This window comes from Nasonia vitripennis, chromosome 3 (assembly GCF_009193385.2).
Source record: "Nasonia vitripennis strain AsymCx chromosome 3, Nvit_psr_1.1, whole genome shotgun sequence".
In the NCBI taxonomy this organism is placed as follows: Eukaryota; Metazoa; Arthropoda; class Insecta; order Hymenoptera; family Pteromalidae; genus Nasonia; species Nasonia vitripennis.
The window spans coordinates 23,656,080-23,677,550 of NC_045759.1; the positions used below are offsets into that span (position 1 = coordinate 23,656,080).

Below are 21,471 nucleotides of genomic sequence, written 5' to 3' on the forward strand. Positions count from 1 at the left end.
GTCTGCTGATGGGAAGAGACGCGGTTCGAGAGAGACGACCCGCGGTTTATTGCTACACTCGGCGGCCCGAGTTCAGATCGGCTGTTTCGAAATTGACGGAGTTGCTCCGCTGTTTTTCTGCCCTGCGCGCACCACTGCGCTGCAGTGGAATGTTTCGTAATTTCATTGACTGTTCCATCGAGTGGAGCGCGCTTGGAAATTCGGGGAAATTTTTAGTTACATTTTTCCTGCGCTCTGTACACACACAGTGCGGCAATTTCCCTCAATTTCGCGCGGCTGAAGTTTCTTTCTCGCTGGATTTACGAAGTGGATTCTTCGAAGCGCGCGAATGCGTACAGCGTGTAGGCACTCCGACGTTGTTTTCCCAGAGCCGAATGTGATTAGGGCATCGGTGCGACAGGAGGAAAAGCAATCAATCAATTGTTTTTACGAGCTTATATTCGGCCCTCTCACTCTCTCGGCGTCCAGCTGTACAGCCCCCGCAGGCTCGTCTTAATTCCGAGTCGTCCCCGATATTGACTCCGCTTTATTAAGTCCCTGTGTGCTCTCTCCGAAAAAAGGTCGATGGAGAAACACACACAGGGAGTATCGAGTTTCGTCGATACGGTCGATGCGCCTTATGTATGCGATGTAATCAAAGCCGTCGACTCGTGTCCGATGTACACATATGCAGACTATATGGCCCGGCAATTTTCGGAATTTCGTATATAGATCCCGGAAGATGGAAATTTCGAGAGTATCTGCAATGCAGATTTATGTTTTCCGCCGCGACGATAGCCCCCCCCCCCCCCCTCTCTCTCTCTCTCTCTCTCTCCCTGCACGGGAAATATGCAATGAGCGCATAATCGCGCAGGATGTATCATTACGGGCGATCGCCGCGAAGAAAAAAACTCCTCATAATCCGCCGCCGAGGCTCGTTATCGGAGCGAATTAACAAAAGAGTCGTCGCGAAATGCGCAATCACCGTTTCTATAATCACTTGGAGGAATAGCCGCTGGCCGTTCCGATACTCCTTCTACCCCTCTCTCGACTGGATTATTGCGCAATTAGCAGGCGAGATTAATCGATCGGATTCATTATATCCACCTCGCGGTGTACATACCTATAATACACGAGAGAAAAAAGAGCTGATGCGGTGCGCGTTTCTCCCTTATACACACACATAACGCGGGGGAGGAGGGATAGAAAGCAGCGGCCCGGGCAATATCGGTCGAAATTGCAGCGCGAGCGTCCGGGCGAGCGTGAAGCGCATGGGAAATTAAAATCCGCGCCCGCGCGCGCCGGTTTTAAGGTCGATTTTTATTGGCAAACAGATAGCTACTACTGCAGCGGCGGCGGTGGCGTATGCGCGAGCAGTAAGTCAAAGGGCTTCTACAGGTTAATCTATTTCTTCTGACTGCTGCAGCGCATTCGGCCCGCTGGCGCTGCTGTTATTGGATGCAAGAGATAGAGGGGCGCAGCAGCAGCAGCAGGGCTCTGCGGAAATCGGAAATTGTTTTTGCGCTGCAGTAGAGCTAGAGAGAGCGGGGATAAAAGACGCCGTGATTTTAAAAGCGCAACTGCTACTTTGTTTGCGGCGATTTACGAGCTTCGATAAATTCCCTCGTATACGCGTATGCGCAAAAAGCCGTCCCACACACTATCCGGCTCATCAGAAGCTCTTGTTTCATTAAAGCACGTCTCGGGCTCGAGAGAATAGTTGAATTTCGTTTTCAAAGAGCCGCGGCTCATCGATCGATATGCAGAAGAAGCGCAGCGCGGTGAGCTGGGAAGCCGATTTCGAGTGTAATGATTTGTTCTCACGCGCGCGTAAGGATTCATTATGGCGCGAGCGCGACGACGAAGACAGGAGTGATTTCGCGACGAGGCTATTAAAAGAAAATAGACTCGAGGCGGCGGCGGCGACGGAGGACTACATTATTCGTCGCTTCTCCTTCTTCTTCTTCTTCGTCTTCGTCTACCGCTGAGTTATTGTTGGAGAAGATTTATGCTTTCGGGATTGCTAATGGGAATGAAATTATCAAACTTTCTTTTGTCTTGACTCGCGCACCGGGTATTAGGGCTTCTTTTTTATTGAGAGGAATCATGTAAGTGCGGACGAATGGAAATGAGAGGGAGAGAGAAGGAAAAAGTTTCCAGCTGCGCGGGAGCAATTTGTAGGCTTGTTAGGAGTTCGACGATTCAATCGCGAGTCTATGCCTTTCTCTGCCTCGAGGACTACGTGCATTGCGATCGAGAATATTCTTGTACATTCTCTAACGAGAGACGTCGCGGGCAATTAAGTGCGGACCCGCGGGCGAGCTTTGTCGCGAGATCCATCTCGATAAAACGCCTATATGAGCGCGCGCGATAATTAATGGAGCCCGAGAAAACAGGTGCCGCGGGAGAGAGGAGACGAAAAAAGTCGAGCTTTGTCTTCGTCAAACTTTGGAGCTTGAATTAGCTCGCCAGAGAAATATATCTCGTTGCATCTATACACATTGAAAATTTCGCCTTTAATCATCGATCTAGTCCAACGACATAGCGCGCAGAAAACAAAGAAAAGAGCCGATGAGCGCGCGCGCGGGATAACTGCCAAAACGAGAGTGAAAGTACACATACACGCCGATGAAAAAATATCTCTCGACGTCTCTCGCTCTGCTCTGAATGGCTTCGTTTTCGTCGAAGTGTAAGCTTTGTTTTCATAATCGATACACCTACCCCTATTTTTTTGCCGCTGTCTCCCCCCGAGCTAGCGAGAGGGAAGCTCTCTGCCTACAGTCCTCTCTTTATCGAAACGTCAAATGCAGAGGGAGAGAGAGAGGGCGAGCCATCAAAAGCAGAGGCACAGGAAGGAAGAGAAGAGAATCGAGAGAGAGAGAGAGAGAGAGAGAGAGAGAGCTTGCTCCATTTCGCGCGCGTGTACGCCTGCCGCGGGTATACCTATAGAACCGAGAGCTGCTGGAGAACCTCGACGACGACGGCCCTCAGCGCACGGGATGAAAAACTTTGAATGCTCTCGATGAATGATGATATTGAGCTATTTTTAGCGCTCGGCGGGCTCTTTGTTTTTCTAGACGCCTGCCGAGATATTATGATAATTGCGGCGGCGGGGAACCGTCTGCATTGAATTTTATATACGACAGCCTAGATATTACGCATATTCGAGAGAACATCGCACTGCAGTATACCGACAGCAGCCCTGAATCCGAGAGCTCCCTTTCCTCGGATCACCGCCGACGGCGAATCGGGGCCACGAAAGAAACGAAAAAAAGCCCGCGCGATACACTGCCGGCGGCCGAGTTTCGTGCGATCGACACTTTGTCCAGCATCAGCGCGTAACGAAAAGGACGAAATCCCCGCGATTGATACGCAAAGTTTTTCCACGCCTGATGAGCCGCCGCTCTCTTTTAATTATTCCCCGGCGTGTGCGGCGCGTTTTTTCGACTCTTGACTCTTGCGCGCGAAACCTTACTCCGAAAGTTGCGAACGCGTTCGGAGACCGGAAACGAAATTTAAAAGTTTTAATTGCTGTTAAAAACAGCGGAGCTGCGCGTGTGTATCCGGTTTGCGGCAAGTTATCTACTCTTTCGCTCGTGTATTATTATATCAGTGTAGGTGCTTAGCCTCCGACGAGTCAATAGTCGGAAAATTAAATGCGCCGCGTTATATTATAATCCGGCGGGACACGAGAGGCGAGCAAATTGAATGCAAATCGAAAAAGCAAACGTGTATATGTGCCCCCCCCCCCCCCCGCGAAATATCACTCGTCGATTTCAATATTACTTCGCATAATGAAGTAGCGAATTAGCGCGACTCTCACTTTTCCAAAAAAGCCGATACTCGCGTAATCGCCCCCCGTATCGCTGTATATAGCTGTATCCTCCGCGAAGTATATATGACTATAAAACAGGGCTTAAAATTGATCCGCTGCGCGAGTGTTCTTCGATATATACGCCGGTGCATCGGCTTTAATCCGCAGCTGCTGCTACGGCTTGTATGAATTTCGCGTCTTCGATGTGTCGTATGAAAGACTGCGAGCGGCTTTTGAAAGCAGGGCTTCGATGAAAGCTCGCGTGTTTGTAAGTTTGATTGATGTGCGTCGACGAAGTTTTTTTTTAGAGATATAATTAATCATCTGATTATTTAGTACATCAATCGTACATCGCGACTACTGCGTCTATATTTTTTTCCGATTAGTCAAAATTTTGCCCAATATTTGCATACACGGGATCGATACGTATGACGACTCGCTCGTGGATTAATTTATTCAACAGATAGAATGGGGAGGGGGTGGGGAGAGCGTTAGGTCTATATACCATAACATTTCGATGATTTCGAAATTTCGGCCATTTATCTCCCGCGGCATGGAATGTTTCATAGGCACACATCGCTGGGCAGCGGTGGCAGCGCAGGAAGCTCAGTGCAGAGCGAGAGAGAGCGAGAGAGAGAGAGAGAGAGAGAGAGAGAGAGAGAGAGAGAGAACGGCAGCAGCATTGGGATGATGTAGCCCGGAGCAGCCGTACAAATTCATTATCGCGTCTGTAATATGTATATCGTCGAGTGTGTGCCAGGATATTTGACGCCGCTCTCCGCGCCGGGCTATTTTCATTTGCCAATTATTCGTTTTCCGATCGAGTTGGTAGTATAGCCCTCCGATTTTGCGATTGTATTTTCGCGGCTCATTTGCTCGGAAAATTTTACAGAGAATCCTTTCGATTCTTCTTCTGCAAAAATCATATGATTGAATTAGCCTTCGATACACAGTCGTCCTTGCGATTAAAAAATACAAACCGCACTTACTTTACGCGCGCTAATAATCATGTACCCGAACGAAATATCCACTTTATTCTATTAAAGAGGGCCGGTCCCGCGCGCGCTCGACGCTTTTTCAGCTAAATCCCGCTAAAAGCTTTCCGGCTCGAATGGAAAATAAAAACTAAAATAATTCCTTCCGTAGAATTTATTTCGCGCATCTATACGCATACGGATGCAATTGAAATTCGAAAATTGCTTTCCGAAAAAAAGCATTCGACGATCGATCCTTTATTTATTTTTTTTTTTTCATATCGGCCTCTCGCTTCGAGGAATAACTTTTCCCTCTGATTTAGGCATTTTCGCGCTCTCGATGCTTCTTTTTTTTATTTCATTCCCCTCCGGAAAAAAAATGTTTTCCCCAACTCGATGGAAGGTAGAGCGAAGACGCAGAGCTGCAGCGCGCGAATAACGAGTGGCCTGCAGAGGAGTAATGGAAAAAATTCAATTTCCCGGCAGCGCAGTTGAAAAACATCGGTCAAACACTTGATTCGATTTTGACTGGGGCTGCGCGAATTCGATTAATTAACTTTGTTTACTCTTCATCACGCCTGCTGCTGCTACTACTGCTGTGACGCCTCTTTCGCGCTCTCGCGAGATAGACCGATGGATCTCTCTCTCGCTCTCTCTCTCTCTCTCTCTCTCTCTCTCTCTCTCTCTCTCTCTCTCTCTCTCTCTCTCTCTCTCTCTCTCTCTCTCTCTCTCTCTCTCTCTCTCTCTCTCTCTCGTCTCATTAGGAATTTTTTACCCGGAAATTCGATACTCCCGGGGAGTGAAGCTTTTTAAAGGAAAATTCGCGCGAGTGTGTATATGGATTGCGGTGCGCGACGTTCGTTTGAAATCCTCATTAGCCTCTGGGCAAAAGCTGTGTGTGTGTGTGCGCGCGCAGTTCCGCGAAAAGAAGGCTCATATTAAATAAGCTAACTCTGTTAGGCGAATCAGCGCGACTGATGAGAGTATTCGGTAAACAAAGCCTAATGAGTCGAGCGACACGTGGTGTGTGTCTGTGTATCGCACAGCGAAGCCGTACACGTAAACACACGCGAGAGCCGCTATAGCCTCTTTGTTTACGATTTTCGCTTGTGTTACATACACAGCGAGCGCAACACGCGTTGCAGTTTACTCGCTTCGATGCAGATTTACAAGCGTAATGTATAGTCAAAAAGCTCACTCACCAGAGCACCGGCGTGTGCACAGTCGGCAGCAGCAAAGCAAAACAGTAGTTCACCTCGTCGACGCGAAAAGAAACACGAGAGGGAGAGAGACAGCGACTCGGTTCACGCGCGGCGGCCCGACTAGAGGCGACTGACTCCACGTCGCCACGTGGAGCGGCAGCCACCCCTGGCTCTACTGCTGTGCTGCTGCCCCCCTACCGCACCGGTGCATGCGCACTGTCTCGCCGCGCGCATACGCTTGATTTTTCGCGGATCGAGGGCTCATTGTTCGCGATGTACTTATACAGAGGGCTGAGTTTCCGCGGCTGCTTTGTTTCGCGAGCGCTGATTGATCGCGCGTTTATTTTATTATATTTGCAGAAATTATTATATTTGCAGAATGACAGTATAAAGTTTGCGCTGCCCTCGCGCTTGTTTGTCAAGAACATAGAGCAGGTTGTGCTATACGTCCAAACGCGATTTTGCAGCTAATTAGCGAACTCTGTATACACCGTATGATTTATCGCGTCGAATTTTATGCTCCCGTTTGAGCCGTCGTGTGTATCTGCATCAAATAGGCAGTAGATCGCTATTTTTAAACCGTATCGTAATAAACCATGACGTTCGAAAAATCGAATCCATAGCATCTCGCTCGAGTGTGCGGCGCATACAAGACCTCATTCCCGGCAATAAATAACCATTAGCATAAGTTGCAAAATTATGAATTTAATAGAGACACCCCGTGCGCGCGTAAACATTCCGCGAGCGGGGCGTATACATACATAAAAACGTATACAGCTAACGAACCGCCAATATAAAACACGAGTCTTGAATATATATGACGCGTCGAGCGCGCGCGTAACGCATTTTTATTATGCGCATCGTCGGCTTCTCGTTTGCGCACGCGAGAGAGTTTTGCGCAAATGCGACAGCTGCGGCTCGACACATCGATTATACGCCCGAAATGTGATTTATTCCGAGTGCGAAAATTTTCTGGACGTTTTTTTCTTTTTTTTTTTGGCTCGTCGAGCAGGTGTCTAATGATTTACTTTTAATATGTTTGGGCGGTGTTTTTTCTCTCTGCACGTTGCTGTCGGTATATAACGAGCACGAGCGCGTAATTGATTTTTGATTAATTTATACGTTGCGCGTTTTAATTTGAGAGGTAAGTTGTGTGTAGCTTATGCTTCATTAGTTTTGCATAAATTGACGAATACATTTTAACGGATTCGAGCGTTAAAATAGATTCGAATATATTATGACTCGGTTTACATATTTCTGCTGGACTTACGCTATCGTGAGAATATTTAGTAGAGTATTGCTCAATGGCACTCACCTGAAACAAAGGAAAACGACAAAAATTAATCGACTACAATACACTGCGACATCCACTGAATTTTTATTTTTCCACAAATGGCCTTTTCCCAACACACAGACGAGAAACACTTTATAGCCTCGAAACAGGTTGGCCAATAAATTTCAAATTCATTTCGCATATTTCCGTTCGCTCTCGCGAGAGTCGCCCCATACACATTCCGCGCGTGCGGGAAGGCCGCTCTTTTATTATATTTTAAGTTCATGAATAGAGTCGGCATAAAGCGAGTAAACGAATCGAATTTTCACAACAAATTTTATTCTCCGTCAACCCTTTGAATCCTCTGAATACTCTCTCGCATCGGCGTATCATGCGGAATTTCCGTATTGAATTTTTCTCTCACTTTTTTTTTTATTTCGACTTCGCCCCGCGCGCTTTCTCGCTCGGCTGTAAATTAAAATTTCAGCGAGCGAATAAAGCTACAGTGTATAAATAGCCTCTGCAGCAGCTCGCGTTTGATTATCCCCATGAATAGCTTTGACTTGGAACGTAAATGTTTTCGCGATTCTGAGGCACAGCTCGAGCGAAGCGAATTGAAGAATTAATCGCGTATATCAATTTCGAATTCTGCTTCTGGATAGCTGAAAAGGAAGCGCGTAAGAAATTCAGTGGAAAAGATCGCGCTCGGCAAGACGACCAGGGCGATCATCCGCACATAAAATAATCTCTCGCTGCAAGAAAGATACGCGCGGAAGCTCTCGAACACTATATAGTATAGTAGTATGTGCGCCATACCTCAGCGTCGGAAATTGCCGTTTCCACGGACACGCGCGCTCAGCAGCCGGATTGAGCATTCGCCGCTGGCACCTGTGCCTCTCTCTCTTCGTCGCAGCAGCAGAAGCAGCGCTTTGACTCTCTCTCTCTCTCTCTCTCTCTCTCTCTCTCTCTCTCTCTCTCTCTCTCTCTCTCTCTCTCCTGGATTAAACGAGTCAGCGAGAGCGAGAGAGAAGGTAGATATTCTCATATATAGTGCGGGCGCTTATTACGCGAAACGTCTGGGCGTCGGCGGCTGCCGCTGCTGATTCGACGAAGATTAAAGTGCCCGAGAGAGCTGCACACGCGTGTACGGTGGTGCGACTTCCGGACGCCGTGTAATTTGCTTGACGCCTTGAATGAATGCGGGCGCGGGCTTTTTTCTCGCGATTTATAGCGGCCCGCGCGGACCAGTAGGCGAATTTTTTAACGCGTAATTGCGTTCTCGCGCGACGAAAAATAGACGCGCGGATACATCGCTCTTGGCAGCTGTACTGCTCGCAGCTAGAGGCGATCTCTCTCGATAAAACCATTATCCACTTTCCAGAACAGATAACGGCTGCAGCGCGGAACACTAACGCTCCTTCGGCTCTAAACGCGAGGAATGGCTCTCTCTCTCACCGTTGTCCTCCGAACGACTACAGTCGTATACACCGCAGCTTTTAGTGAGAGCCCCCGGAAACAGCGCTCTCTATACAGATAGCAGCGCGGCGATAAATATTTTATCGAGACGCGAGAGGAAAGTTCCGCTTGAACAATCGCTTTGTACGTTCTGCAAACTGATATGTACTACTGTGACAATATTATACGATCAAAAATCCACGTCTGCGAGGACGTGCGCGCACAGCTGCCGCAAGCTACTTACTCAATGAAATCTTAAACCGTCCTCGTTTACGTCTACGTCTAGCGCATCCCCGAGACGCTCCGCAGACTCGTCCGTTCCGACGACTGGCATTCAAGCTGCCAGCTGCGCCCACACAGCCTCTCAGCCGTGTTAATTAGACGAGCTTTTGTCTATCCAAGCCTCCTCTCCCTCTCTAACGAAGCATATACATTCGCGCGATTTTCTGAAAATTCGCGGAAATCCGATTTACCGCGCGCTGAATAGCCGTCGTAGCGGCAGAAGCTTACAAATACAGGGGGCCGGCGCGTAATCGGAAGTGAGTTTCGATATATATCAGCGATGCTGTACAGCGCGAGGCGAGAGTTTAGCACGCGCGCGCGAATTCCAAAGCCGGCGTTCTTTATCTCTCGACGCGCAGCTCTGCGAGAGACACGCCTGCGGCTGCGGCGAGTTCTGCAACGGGTGCGCGCGCGCGAGAGAGAGAGAGAGATGAGAGAAAGCTGCGCGCGAAAAAGGAGGATTTCAAGCGCGAACGTGGAAATGCGCGATGTACGTGAGCTTTTATTTGCTTGCGGTGTGTGTGTGTGTGGCAAAAGAGGTGAAGGTTTCTGCTGTTTCTAGCCAAAAGGGACCGCGATTCGATTTGATGGGAGGGAGAGCTTTTTTCGGATGTTTGATTGATCGATTAGGACTGCGTAACGCGATAAATTTCCGTGCGAAACTCGAATCCATCAAAGAAAAAGCGCGAGTTATAGTACGTCGCCGCGTCGCCAGGTGGCAAGGAACTCGAAATATACAAATCGCAAGCAAAGCGTAGCTGCGGAATTTATATATGCTGAGCGTAAACGACACGTTGAAACAAGAGCTTTTCGGCCAAAAAAAAATTCTGCGGAACTTTTTCAGTCCGAAAAAATCTTATCTGGCAATAATAACACAAGCACAAAATAAACATACCGAAAACGGCTGTAATAAGACCGCAAATGGGATCGCAAGCGGCGGAAGAAAATCGAAAAGCAAATCGCCCGGCTATAAAGGACGACGATTTCCCGCGGATTAGTCTCGATAGAATCCCGGGATTTTCCCTCAAGGATAGAATTTCAAATGTTAGAAATTTTATCGAGAATTCAGAAAAGCTCTCTCTCTCTCTCTCTCTCTCCTCGTGCCCGCACCAGCAGCGGACCATGACACGAGAGTGCGAGAGCAGAGCAGCCGGCTGCGCGAGCTTAAAGAAGTAACGAGGATCACTTACGCGGCCGGAATCTCCGCAGTTCGCGAAAGTTCGATAAAATATTTCACGCCTTAAATTTTATAGCTCCACTTTCGGGAAGGAAGTTCCTCGCGCGCCTCCACCGCATAACTTTCGTCTAAATTTTTTCGCAGCTTGTACAACGTAGCGCCTCTCAATATTCATACACCCGATGTTCGAAGTATAGCAGCGCAAATGCATAACGAGTCGGCGGGGCAGCTATGCGTCCGGCGAAGATTTTCGCTTACCCGCGGTATAGCATCGGAGAGATAGAGAAGGCAAACGCGTGTCCGTCGGGCCGTGTCTCCGGGCTTCTGGAGCTCATTATACTCGGCGCACATCTCGAGTGGCTGCAGCTCCTCGGCTGCTAAATCATGCAAATACTAATAATGGCCGGAGAGGCTGGCGCGAGGATAATTGAAATGTAAACACGGCCCGTCGGGCGCGAATAGCAGCAGTCGGAATCGCGATCTTGCCAGACACATATAGTTTGAGAGAGGTTCTCTCCTTCTCTCTGCAGTTTTGCAATTTTCCCGGGGGGAAGATTTCCGGCTGGTTGCGCGCTTCGACGGAATTTTCGGGGTTGTTCGCGTCGGGCCCGATGAATGCGATGCTGCTCGAGACGTCTCTGCAAAGCTTCTTCTTCTTCTTGTCTTTCTCTCTCTGTCTCTCTCTCTCTCTCTCTCTCTCTCTCTCTCTCTCTCTCTCGCTCTCTCAATCTCTCAATCTCTCGTAGTTCGGGAGAGAGAGAATCGCGCGGAATGTTAGGTCCAAAAATTTGGACGATTGCGCGAAGGGAAGCGCTTCTCTATAAAGGAAATTCGCCGACACGTCGTAGATCCTCGACAAAAAGCCGAGGACGCTCGCACCGAGTCGCGCTTGTATTATAACTCAGCCCGGCACCTCGACAAGATCGTTCCAATGCGACGACGAACAAAAGAGAGCGTCGTCTCGTAAATAAGCGTGTGCAGCTCGGGAAAAAATCTCTCGCGCGCTTCCGCAGTCGCCCTTTTGAGCGCCAAGCGCCATAAATCGCGTCGGCAAGAGAACGGCGTATAATGATACATCAGTACCCCGTCGCTTTTCGGGACGCTCGCCAATACAGCCCGCATTACTTACGAGAGTGAGAGGGGCCGGAGGATAACGGTGACCTTTGAGTCTCGTAAATTTATCACGAGGAAGGTGGGATGCGAATTTTTTCTTCCGCTGCTGCTTTACCTGTGCTGTGCGCACAAAAAGCTGCCGCTGCGTCACGCCGCGTCAATACGCGCGAGTGTATAACGATGCCAAACTATGCAGAACTGCATTACGAGCCGTACTCGAGGGCAGCGCGCAAAAAGCGCGTAAATATACCTGCACCTGAGCTGGCTGCTGGAGAATATGGAGCAGGTCGTCGTCGGCTTTTCCCCGGCTTAAAAGGTCGGACCCGCAACCGGTATAACACCGCGTTCGCGCGCTAAGAGCCCGGAAAAAGCTGCAGCTGCAACGGATCCCGATCGCGAGACTTTCTCTCTCTCTCTCTCTCTCTCTCTCTCTCTCTCTCTCTCTCTCTTCCCAGCCATTGTCTAGGGGGTGGAGAGAGAGTGCAAGCGCCGACCTTTGTCAACTTCAGCTAAGCTCTCGCTCTCTCTCTCTCTCTCTCTCTCTCTCTCTCTCTCTCTCTCTCTCTCTCTCTCGGCCAACTTTTTCGAGCCGGCGAGCTTTTTGTCGGAAAGGCAGAGAGAGAGAGAGAGGGAAGCGAGTAACCGGAGAGCATTTTTCGGAAAGCTCTGTCCTTTTGTGCGCGAGCTTTGTTTCGCAGTTCTGATGCTCTGCGTCATTTATTGGCTACCCGCTTTTCGAAACCAGACTATTTTCTAAGGTATAACCGAACTAACGCGACAACGACGGTCATTCCCGCAATAAAAACACTGCAGGCAACGATCTCTCGCTTTAACGTCTCCCTGGCTATCCTTCGCGAACGAGACGGCGGCGAACTTCACAATGGCCCGCGGGAGTGAGAGCGAGAGAGAGAGAGAGAGAGAGAGAGAAAGGGGCCGATGAGCTTTTAACCGAGAGCACTTTGAAAGCGTCGTCGCCTCACCCGCCTACCTCTTAGTTCTCCCTCCCGCGCACTCCTCCTCTGCGGTGTATATACGAAATTGCCGTATCGAATCGTAAATTTTCAATTACGGAGGTGTGGCCGTGATTATTTAACGGGCCCGAGACTACGCTCCATTAGTCCGAGCCGGTATACGGGGGAAACGTCTTGGAGAAAAACGTGTTTTCGCCTGGGCAGTTATTTTATTATCGAGCTTGCGACTTTCTCTAGAGAGCGAGCGAGACGGAGTGGAACATAGCCCGCGGGGAGCAGTAGGTATGTATATATACGTATAACATTAGAATTCCGTCGCGCGCAAACTTCGCGGAGCGAGTGAGCATAGTCGTTTAGGTTCTAATTTTTAAAGAATGAACTCGCCCCGGGAAACTTTCGCGCTCGCGACACTTTGAAAGTCTTTCTCGATAGCGCCGCGTTTGTTTTTTTATTATTCATGGCACAGCGCGCGGCGGCGGCGAAATTCGATCCATCAAAATTCAAAGCCTCCCGTCGTTAATTTTTCCCCCATAACCACAGCAGCAGCGGCATCAAAACAAGCCCAAGTGTGTGCGTTATGGAGCTACCCTAAGACAGAGAGCCAAACTCGTTTGCTCTCCGCGGGCTTATCTGCAGACCCTTATCCCCCGCCGCTCGCGCGAGCGTATATAGCTACTCAAGTGCAGTTATGCTCGGAGCTCTTCGCGAGCGTCGCTATATACCGATATCTGATATCTCTCCCAAGTTCGGGCATAAAGGCAAGTCAGTCGCGCGCGCGCGCGCGACTATACTCTCGCCTTGGGTTCCGCAATAAAGGCGTGATTCAGAAGCTGCTGTCGATGATAAAAAGCGCATGATCGCCTTCTTACACGCGCGTCGAGAGTTCTCGCTCCTCCAGCCTCTGGCTTATTCCGGTAATTTAGAACTATTGCTGCGCGCTAGCCCGTATCAGGACTAATGATCGTATAACCGTTTGAAAAAGAGCTACGCGCGCCGAGTGCGCGGAATCGTCGACTTTATTTGGATATATTATTGTTATTGCTCTTCGGTGATTTTCAAGCTGCGCGCGGCGTAATTCTCGAGAGTGGAAAATATTCAAATCTCTCTGGGAAAAATGAAGTCGGCGATAGTTGGGGCAAATTACAAATTTTATGCTACAAATATTTTTAAGTAAATTATCTTTATGCCCCTCGGTGTGCAACGGCGTTGGTCGAGAGAAATCAAGGTGCGCGCATATCACATAATTAACCATCCCCGCGTAAACTATACACGTATACGTCCCCAGGGAGAGTTGGCTATCCGGTCTGCCGTAATTTTCTAGGTTACGAAGCCAGCAAGAGAAGACGTCCTCGTGCTCGAGAGACCGGCGCACTAAACAAACTTTTTACAGGACGCATTACACAGCTATATACGCGGTAGGATCGTCGCGCGCTCGTATATAAGAAAGAGAGCGCGCGCGTCTCGAGGCGAGAAAGGCGATAGCGATCGCACACGAAACGAGCTGCTCTTATACTTCTGTGTGTGTGTGTGTGTATCATACACCCCACACACACAGTCACACGCGGAAGCGGACGAGAGAAAATCCCCGCGGCGCGTATACGTATATATATATATATATATATATATATATATGTGTGTGTGTGTATACAGAGAAAGGTCCGGCTTCCGTTTCGCGGACACAGCGAGAGAAAAGCCCTTTTTATGCCGGCCGCGACAAAGGACTCCTTCTTTTATTCCCTTATACCCTCTCTCTCTCTCTCTCTTTTCTTTATTTATGCCAGGGCTTCTTCCTCCCCGAGTACAGTAGTATACACTCTCGCTGATTTCGGGATGCACACGTTTTTTTATACCATATAGCGTACATGAACAACGTTTTCGAAAATGTAACGACGACTACACATGGATATAGCAGCCGAGATTCTCCCGGGACGAGTACGTCATAAAGCCCGGAATGCCTTTGAGAAAGCAGCCGCACACCTCGTCGCAATTAGGCGGCGCTTAATATGAATTTAGGCTCGCAGAACACGCCGCGGCACCTCTGCTCGAATTCCTCTAATTGCGATCGCGCAGAGAGTATACACTGTGTAACCCGAGCCTCGGGTATATAATTGTTAACCGCAGTATACACACAGCCATGCACCGCGCGGCTTTTCCGCGATGGCAAATTTTCCGTCGTCGCGGCCTTTGAGAAAAAGTGCGCCGCCGCGGTGTACGTCTCTTTCTCTCGCGTCTCGCAAGAAAAAGCTCGAGCTCGTGAATTGAAGTTCGCGTCGTCGCGTGGCGTGTGTATATCCTTTGAAAGAGAGAAGTCTCTTTACACGCGAGGGGCTACGGCTTTGTTAAGTGACAAATATCGCGGTATACGCCTCGCTTCAAATGCGCGCGAGCTTTGAGATTCTTACCCGCAAAGTCTCGAGACTGCGTGTAATTTTTTTTTCTTCCCCGCGCCGCAGCTGACACAACGTTTTTGTTTACCGAAGATTTAATGCGAGGCAGAGATGATCTTTCGCTGCCGCGTCTGAGCGAGCGTCGAGAAAGAATCTCGCATATACATTCGCGATTTTTCAGAGGCGCGCGATACATCTTCTATTAATTTCCTGGACGCGGTCCGAGAGTGGGAAAAAAGGAAGGCTCGTCGTAAAATCCCAGCTGCCGCAGAAAGAGCGAGGGAGAGAGCGGAGTCAAGCGAGAATTTATAGAGCAGAAGGGGTTAAGAGGGTTCGCGTATACGCACCGCGTAACCGGCGGTAACCCTCGCTGCGCTGATGCTTTTTCAAGTTCGGACTCTTGAACGCGCGCCAAAGTTTTCCATTGCCCCGGCGAAAAACGTATGTAGACTCGCGCGCGATTTTATTTTATATCGAGAGGACTCGGCGTTTTAGCGAAATTACAAGTCGCGTTTCGTAAATCAAAAAAAAAAAAAAGAAGTTAAGTGACGAGCGTCGGGTGTATGATTAAATCGCGTCGAGATGAATGTGATTGCATCAAACGAACCGCGTTCCTTGATTCACGATCTGCATACGAAGAAACACTCGGCAATCTTTTCCATCGTCCGCTCGAAATCAGTGCGCAATTTGAATTTAAACCAGTAGCAGCAGCAGCAGCCGCAGCGAGGGATAATAAGCGGCCGCGAGTATAATTCAATTCAGCGGCTTTATTAATATTAAAACGCCGCGAGAGCTTCGCGCGCGCACAATATAATCCTCTCACTCTGCAATTTTATACATGTATATACCGTTGCCTAATTGCCTTCGATAAACCTAATTAGCAATTTAGCGGGCTCGCGGCGCGTATAATCAGCCGCAGCTAGTTAGAGGTCATGATCTCTCTCTCTCTCTCTCTCTCTCTCTCTCTCTCTCTCTCTCTCTCTCTCTCTCTCTCTCTCACTCTCTCTCTCCCTCACCCTCTCGATGTCTCCTAATTAACGAAACTGCATAAAAACGCCCTGGAATTAAGCATTCAACTTTTTCGCGAAATTAAATTGAAGCTATACAGACACACACACGCGCGGAATCGTCCGCATCCATCAGATCCGGTCGGCATAAACATCCGAACTCTTGGCTGATGCAAAATCGCTCTTTCGAGCGCCCGGGCTTTCATCCCCGCGAGCAGCGAAACGAAATTGAATTGGAATCTCCCTCTCTCTCTCCCCCCGAAACAGTTTCCGAGATCGCGTTTTAAAGATCCATCGCCGGAAGTTGGATACACACACACGTGCGCAAGCTGATATCCATAGTCAAACACATGCATATGCAGAGAGACGTGTGCTATACACACACGTGACCCGCTTTGAGAAGCTCGCGTCGGAGCAAAAGGCAGCTCCTTCAAGAGGCAACAGCAGCAGCAGCAACGGCGGCAGCGCAGCAAAGTCTCTTTGACGCGAGGAGACGACGACAGCGCCTTAGCTCGTCCTCTTTTCGCGAGCTTTATGACGCCGAGCGCGCGACTGTTCGCGATTAATCGCGAGAGTTGCCGAGCCGTCACGCGCACTCGGCTTTATCCTCGGCTCTCTCTCACTCTCTCGCGAGCACACACGAGGCTCCTCTTATCTGTGTCGTCGACGCCGTCGTCGTCGGCTCTTCGCTATTTAATATGGGGAAAATTCGGAGCGGAGCAGAGAGACAGAGGCATAGCAAATTGGCGCTGTGTCTGTGTACGTAGAGCTTTTCGTAAAGTTGTGCGGCCTCGACGGGGATTATTAATTTTAACTTGAGATTGCAGCGCGGATCGATTCTTCGTATACACGTTGGACGACTGCACGTGAGTGTCTACACACTCGAACCTGTTTTTCACGCGGAGAATAGGGCGTTAATCCAATTATCCTCCTCGCCCCCAAGAATCCTCTAATTGGTTCGTGATTTTTGTGTGCAAGAGGGCGAAAAACGTTTTAATTATCCGGGATCAAACATTCGTTTATTAACCGCAACCTGATTAGTAGGGATTGCCACTAACGAGTATTAAAAACCTAAAAACTATTTATTCTTCTTGACATGGTTCTGTTACATAGCTATATAATGTTATATAATTCGTCAGGTGTGTATATAGGAAGCATCGAACCAGCAGACTAGCTGGAAGGAGACCCCCACCACCGACCAACCTCAAATAAAGGTATATAAGAAGGCTCGATACATAATTCTAGCTCAGTCGAGCTACCCACTCCTGGTGACCTTGACGTTGGTATGTTTTGATTTACGTATCAAATCTTGGATTTATCCTTTGATCATAATATTTGTTTTTGTTTTAGGTGCGGCATATTTTCTTCCCACTCCTCACCAGCCTTTGACGTACAGGTATATAAGGAGGTTTGATACATCATTCCAGCTCAGTCGATTGCGGGACTGCGAGCGAGAAGGAGATCCCCACTCCTGCCAACCTTGACTTTGGTATGTTTTAATTTACGTATCGAATTTTAGATTTATCCTTCGATAATAACATTTGTTTTTGTTTTAGGTGCGGCATTCCTTCTCCCCACTCATCACCAGCCTTTGACGGATGGGTATATAAGGTGGCTCGATACATCAGTGCAGCTCAGTCGACTGCGGGACTGCGAGCGAGAAGGAGCTCCTCTCTCCCCACTCCTGACCAGCCTTTGACGTACAGGTATATAAGGAGGTTTGATACATCATTCCAGCTCAGTCGATTGCGGGACTGCGAGCGAGAAGGAGCTCCCCACTTCTGCCGACCTTGACTTTGGTATGTTGTAATTTACGTATCGAATTTTAGATTTATCCTTCGATAATAACATTTGTTTTTATTTTAGGTACGGCATTCCTTCTCCCCACTCCTTGCCAGACTATGACGGACGGGTATATAAGGTGGCTCGATACATCAGTGCAGCTCAGTCGATTGCGGGACTGCGAGCGAGAAGGAGATCCCCACTCCTGCCAACCTTGACTTTGGTATGTTTTAATTTACGTATCGAATTTTAGATTTATCCTTCGATAATAACATTTGTTTTTGTTTTAGGTGCGGCATTCCTTCTCCCCACTCATCACCAGCCTTTGACGGATGGGTATATAAGGTGGCTCGATACACCAGTGCAGCTCAGTCGACTGCGGGACTGCGAGCTGGAAGGACCCCCCCCCCCCCCCGCCACCACCGACCAACCTCAAATAAGGGTATAAAGGAGGCTCAATAAATCATTTCAGCTCAGTCGATTGCGGGACTGCGGGGGAGAAGGAGCTCCCCACTTCTGCCGACCTTGACTTTGGTATGTTGTAATTTACGTATCTAATTTTAGATTTATCCTTCGATAATAACATTTGTTTTTATTTTAGGTACGGCATTCCTTCTCCCCACTCCTTGCCAGACTATGACGGACGGGTATATAAGGTGGCTCGATACATCAGTGCAGCTCAGTCGGCTCTGGGACCGCGAGCTGGAAGGAGCCCCCCCCCCCTTGCCACCACCGACCAACCTCAAATAAGGGTATATAAGGAGGCTCAATAAATCATTTCAGCTCAGTCGATTGCGGGACTGCGAGGGAGAAGGAGCTCCCCACTTCTGCCGACCTTGACTTTGGTATATTGTAATTTACGTATCGAATTTTAGATTTATCCTTCGATAATAACATTTGTTTTTACTTTAGGTGCGGCATTCCTTCTCCCCACTCCTCGCCAGACTATGACGGACGGGTATATAAGGTGGCTCGATACATCAGTGCAGCTCAGTCGACTGCGGGACTGCGAGCGAGAAGGAGCTCCTCTCTCCCCACTCCTGACCAGTCCCTGCAGCAAAGCTAAGTAGAATAATTTATTATATAGCGCCTATCACCCATATCCTTTTCGGTGGTTCGATAAGCCAACACTGTTTAAAATGCAATTGTCAAGTTGCTTGAGGCTTATTACGAGACGCCGGTACGCTTTTCATTTCGGCAATGAGATTCAGCCACCGGTAGGTTGCCACGCTTCGGCGTGGATCTAAGAATCCTGCATAGGAGTTGTTCCTCGCTGATTTGGGGAGCGTACTGGGCAGCTCGAAAGATTGCCTGCCACCTTGACGTTGCTTTGTTTTGATTTACGTATCGATTTTTAGATTGGTTAATTAATCCACATTTTGTTATTGTGAATCATATCCTTGACTCGTATGTTTGATAAACCAATGATTTATCCTTTGATCATAATATTTGTTTTTGTTTTAGGTGCGGCATATCTTCTTCCCACTCTTCACCAGCCTTTGACGGATGGGTATAAACTTTAAAATTTAATGCTGCCTAACTTTCTTGGTCAGAAGGTAAAAATAAATTCCCATAATATCGACAAACGTCAACGAATATCTTCGCAATAATAAAACGACGCATCCTGTTGGCTTGGTTTCAAGCTGCACACATCGATTCGTCAAGATCCTACTCCCCTACGCCGAATATCTGCATACAAGCCGCAGCAAAAAGGCATACGAAAAAGAATAAGAGACACACATACGCACACACAGGTACTCGGAGATTGCAATATCTGCGCGAGCTCGATATCAACGTCGGCGGCTTCTTTGCTGCTCGTCGTCGTCGTCGAGAGGAGTCAATATAGCCGAGGGATGAGTACACTCCGTTCGTGATAAGCCGGTGGGACCAGACGGTATGTTCATGTGTAAATATATATCCGAGGCTACGCAGTGTGTAATTCAGCTGGACGAGATTTCTTTTTTAATGAAAAGCACTATACACATATATCGGAAAAGCCGCACGAGTTCCCCTCTTCACTGCAGCGAACGAAAAAAAGCGCGTCTCGCGGCCCTAAACAAATAGCGTCGGGCGCACTCAATCACGATGCTATCGAGCGGCAATAAATTCCGGCCGACCAAATGCTGTTCCGCGGCCGCAGACTCTACGTGCGCGTGTACAGGTATATAGGGTCACGCATACACACAGAGATATTTCACAATTAGTCGCGCATTCAGAAACGACGCCGCGGCACAATCCGACGTCTTGATTTCGCTCGATAGTTCAATCTGATTAGCGTAGGCGGTACCGCCGCTCTGCGGTTCGGTTTGCTTTTGCTCGCTGCACTGGACCCTGCGCAGGACTGACGCGCTGAATGTACCGACTGACGCGGATTGTTCGCTCTTAATTTAGGCGAGGGGTATACGTGTATCGCGTGAGAGGCTTGAATTTACGAGCCGCCCCGCCGCGGCTTTGAGTTCCCAGCTAGTTCCGCGATTGACTGACGCTCGAAGGGCTGGAATTTGTATGGGAAAAGTAAGTTTTTCATTGGAAAAATGACGCCGGTAATGGAGCGACGATAATCGTAAAGCCCCAGCAGGCGATGCAGCTCGAGAGAGATAAAGAGAGGAGGGCAAAAACACAAACGAGAAAATCTTCCCTTCTCTCGCAAGCGCGCGCTCGCGCGTTCCATTAAAGTCGAAACTACGCGGCATAAAATATCAATAACCGAATCGAATCGTACAAGTTTAAAACTACATCCGTTCGATAGCGATCGGAGACAGCAGCAGCACAACCAGTATTCCCATATACGAGTCGTCGTCGGCAATAAAATAAATATTCATACGTTTGCTATGTGCCGCGCCACGTCTCGATCCGAGAAAATAATATGAAGGCTTCAAACGATTATTAGTCAGTAACCCGATACACGCACGCCCATATGGGAGAACTGACTAATCGCAAATAAAGAAAAATCCCATCACGTCTATCTATACACACACTTCGCTTATATATGTTACATTTGCTCGACAAGCGGCATTACGATATATCTCCCCTCATTAACGGACGTCTACGTTATGTTTTGTAAAAGGCGAGAGAGATCAATGCCGAATAATCCCCTATACACTCGCCGCGACCTTGAGCCGGGCCAATAATCCGTGGCGGGTAATTTTAATCTCATTAATTGTGTATGCACTCACACACAGGAACACACGGACACGGACAGGCCGAATCGCGAATGTAAGAGAGAAGAAGACGAAGAAGAAGAGACAGCACGTTCAAGGTCTCGACAGCAGCGAGTCGTAACCGAATACTCGTCTTCTTCGTCAGAGAAAGAGAGAGAGAGAGAGAGAGAGAGAGAGAGAGAGAGAGAGAGAGAGAGACGCTGATGCTCCTTTTTCCCGCCGCAGATGAGATTTCATCGCTGCGACGAGTAAGAGAGTCACTCACAATGGAGGTGGTCACTTTTCTCCTTCTTCGAGCTTTTTTCTGCTGCTTCCTCGAGAGTCCCGGAGTTTTTTTTCGATCCCCTACACTCTCACTTTACTTTTTCCTTAATTTATTCGCGCGTCTCTGTCGTCTCTAATTTGGCCCGGTCGAACTTCGGGTTCGTTAGGGCTTTACGATGTGCAGATCGATACACCTTCGAAGCTGCAGCGTCGCAATTTTCGAGCGAATCGAGGAACTTCATATACGAACGAGAAGTGCAGCGCAACTATATACAACACCATCGATTCACTCGTCGATCCAGCCTCGAGGCGCACATTCCGACAAAAACAAAGCACAAGTCGTATACACGTACGGCGAGTTGACCGTCTCCGCTTAAAAATCCCCCGACCGCAACTTTTTCCTCTCTGTCTCTCTCGCATCAGGTGTCATTCCACCTCCGCTGCACCGGTGACGATCTCTCGTCACATCGGCTTAATTTTTTCGATCACCTTCGTGTCTCCCTCCTCCCGAGAACACGTCGTTGCAGCAGCACTTTTTTTCCTCCCCCCTCGCACACTCGCTCATGCCTGCGCAGACTCGCGCGAATTCCTGCGCACTTTTTTCTCTCCCCCACGCAACAACAGCAGCGG

The 21,471-nt window shown here is 48.7% G+C and overlaps 1 protein-coding gene across 6 annotated transcripts in view; it reads right to left on the reverse strand.

Moving 5' to 3' along the window:
* Positions 1-21,471, reverse strand: part of LOC100120785 (homeobox protein 5) — a 168,334-nt gene that overhangs the window by 117,366 nt on the left and 29,497 nt on the right. For 2 of the 6 annotated variants that reach the window (XM_016984412.2, XM_016984411.2), the window contains exon 1: positions 5,970-6,102. The exons of the other annotated variants lie outside the window; for them this stretch is intronic. The gene's annotated coding sequence lies outside the window, so the exon portion shown is untranslated. Of the gene's footprint in view, positions 1-5,969; positions 6,103-21,471 lie in introns of those variants that run through there. 6 annotated transcript variants of the gene reach the window in all.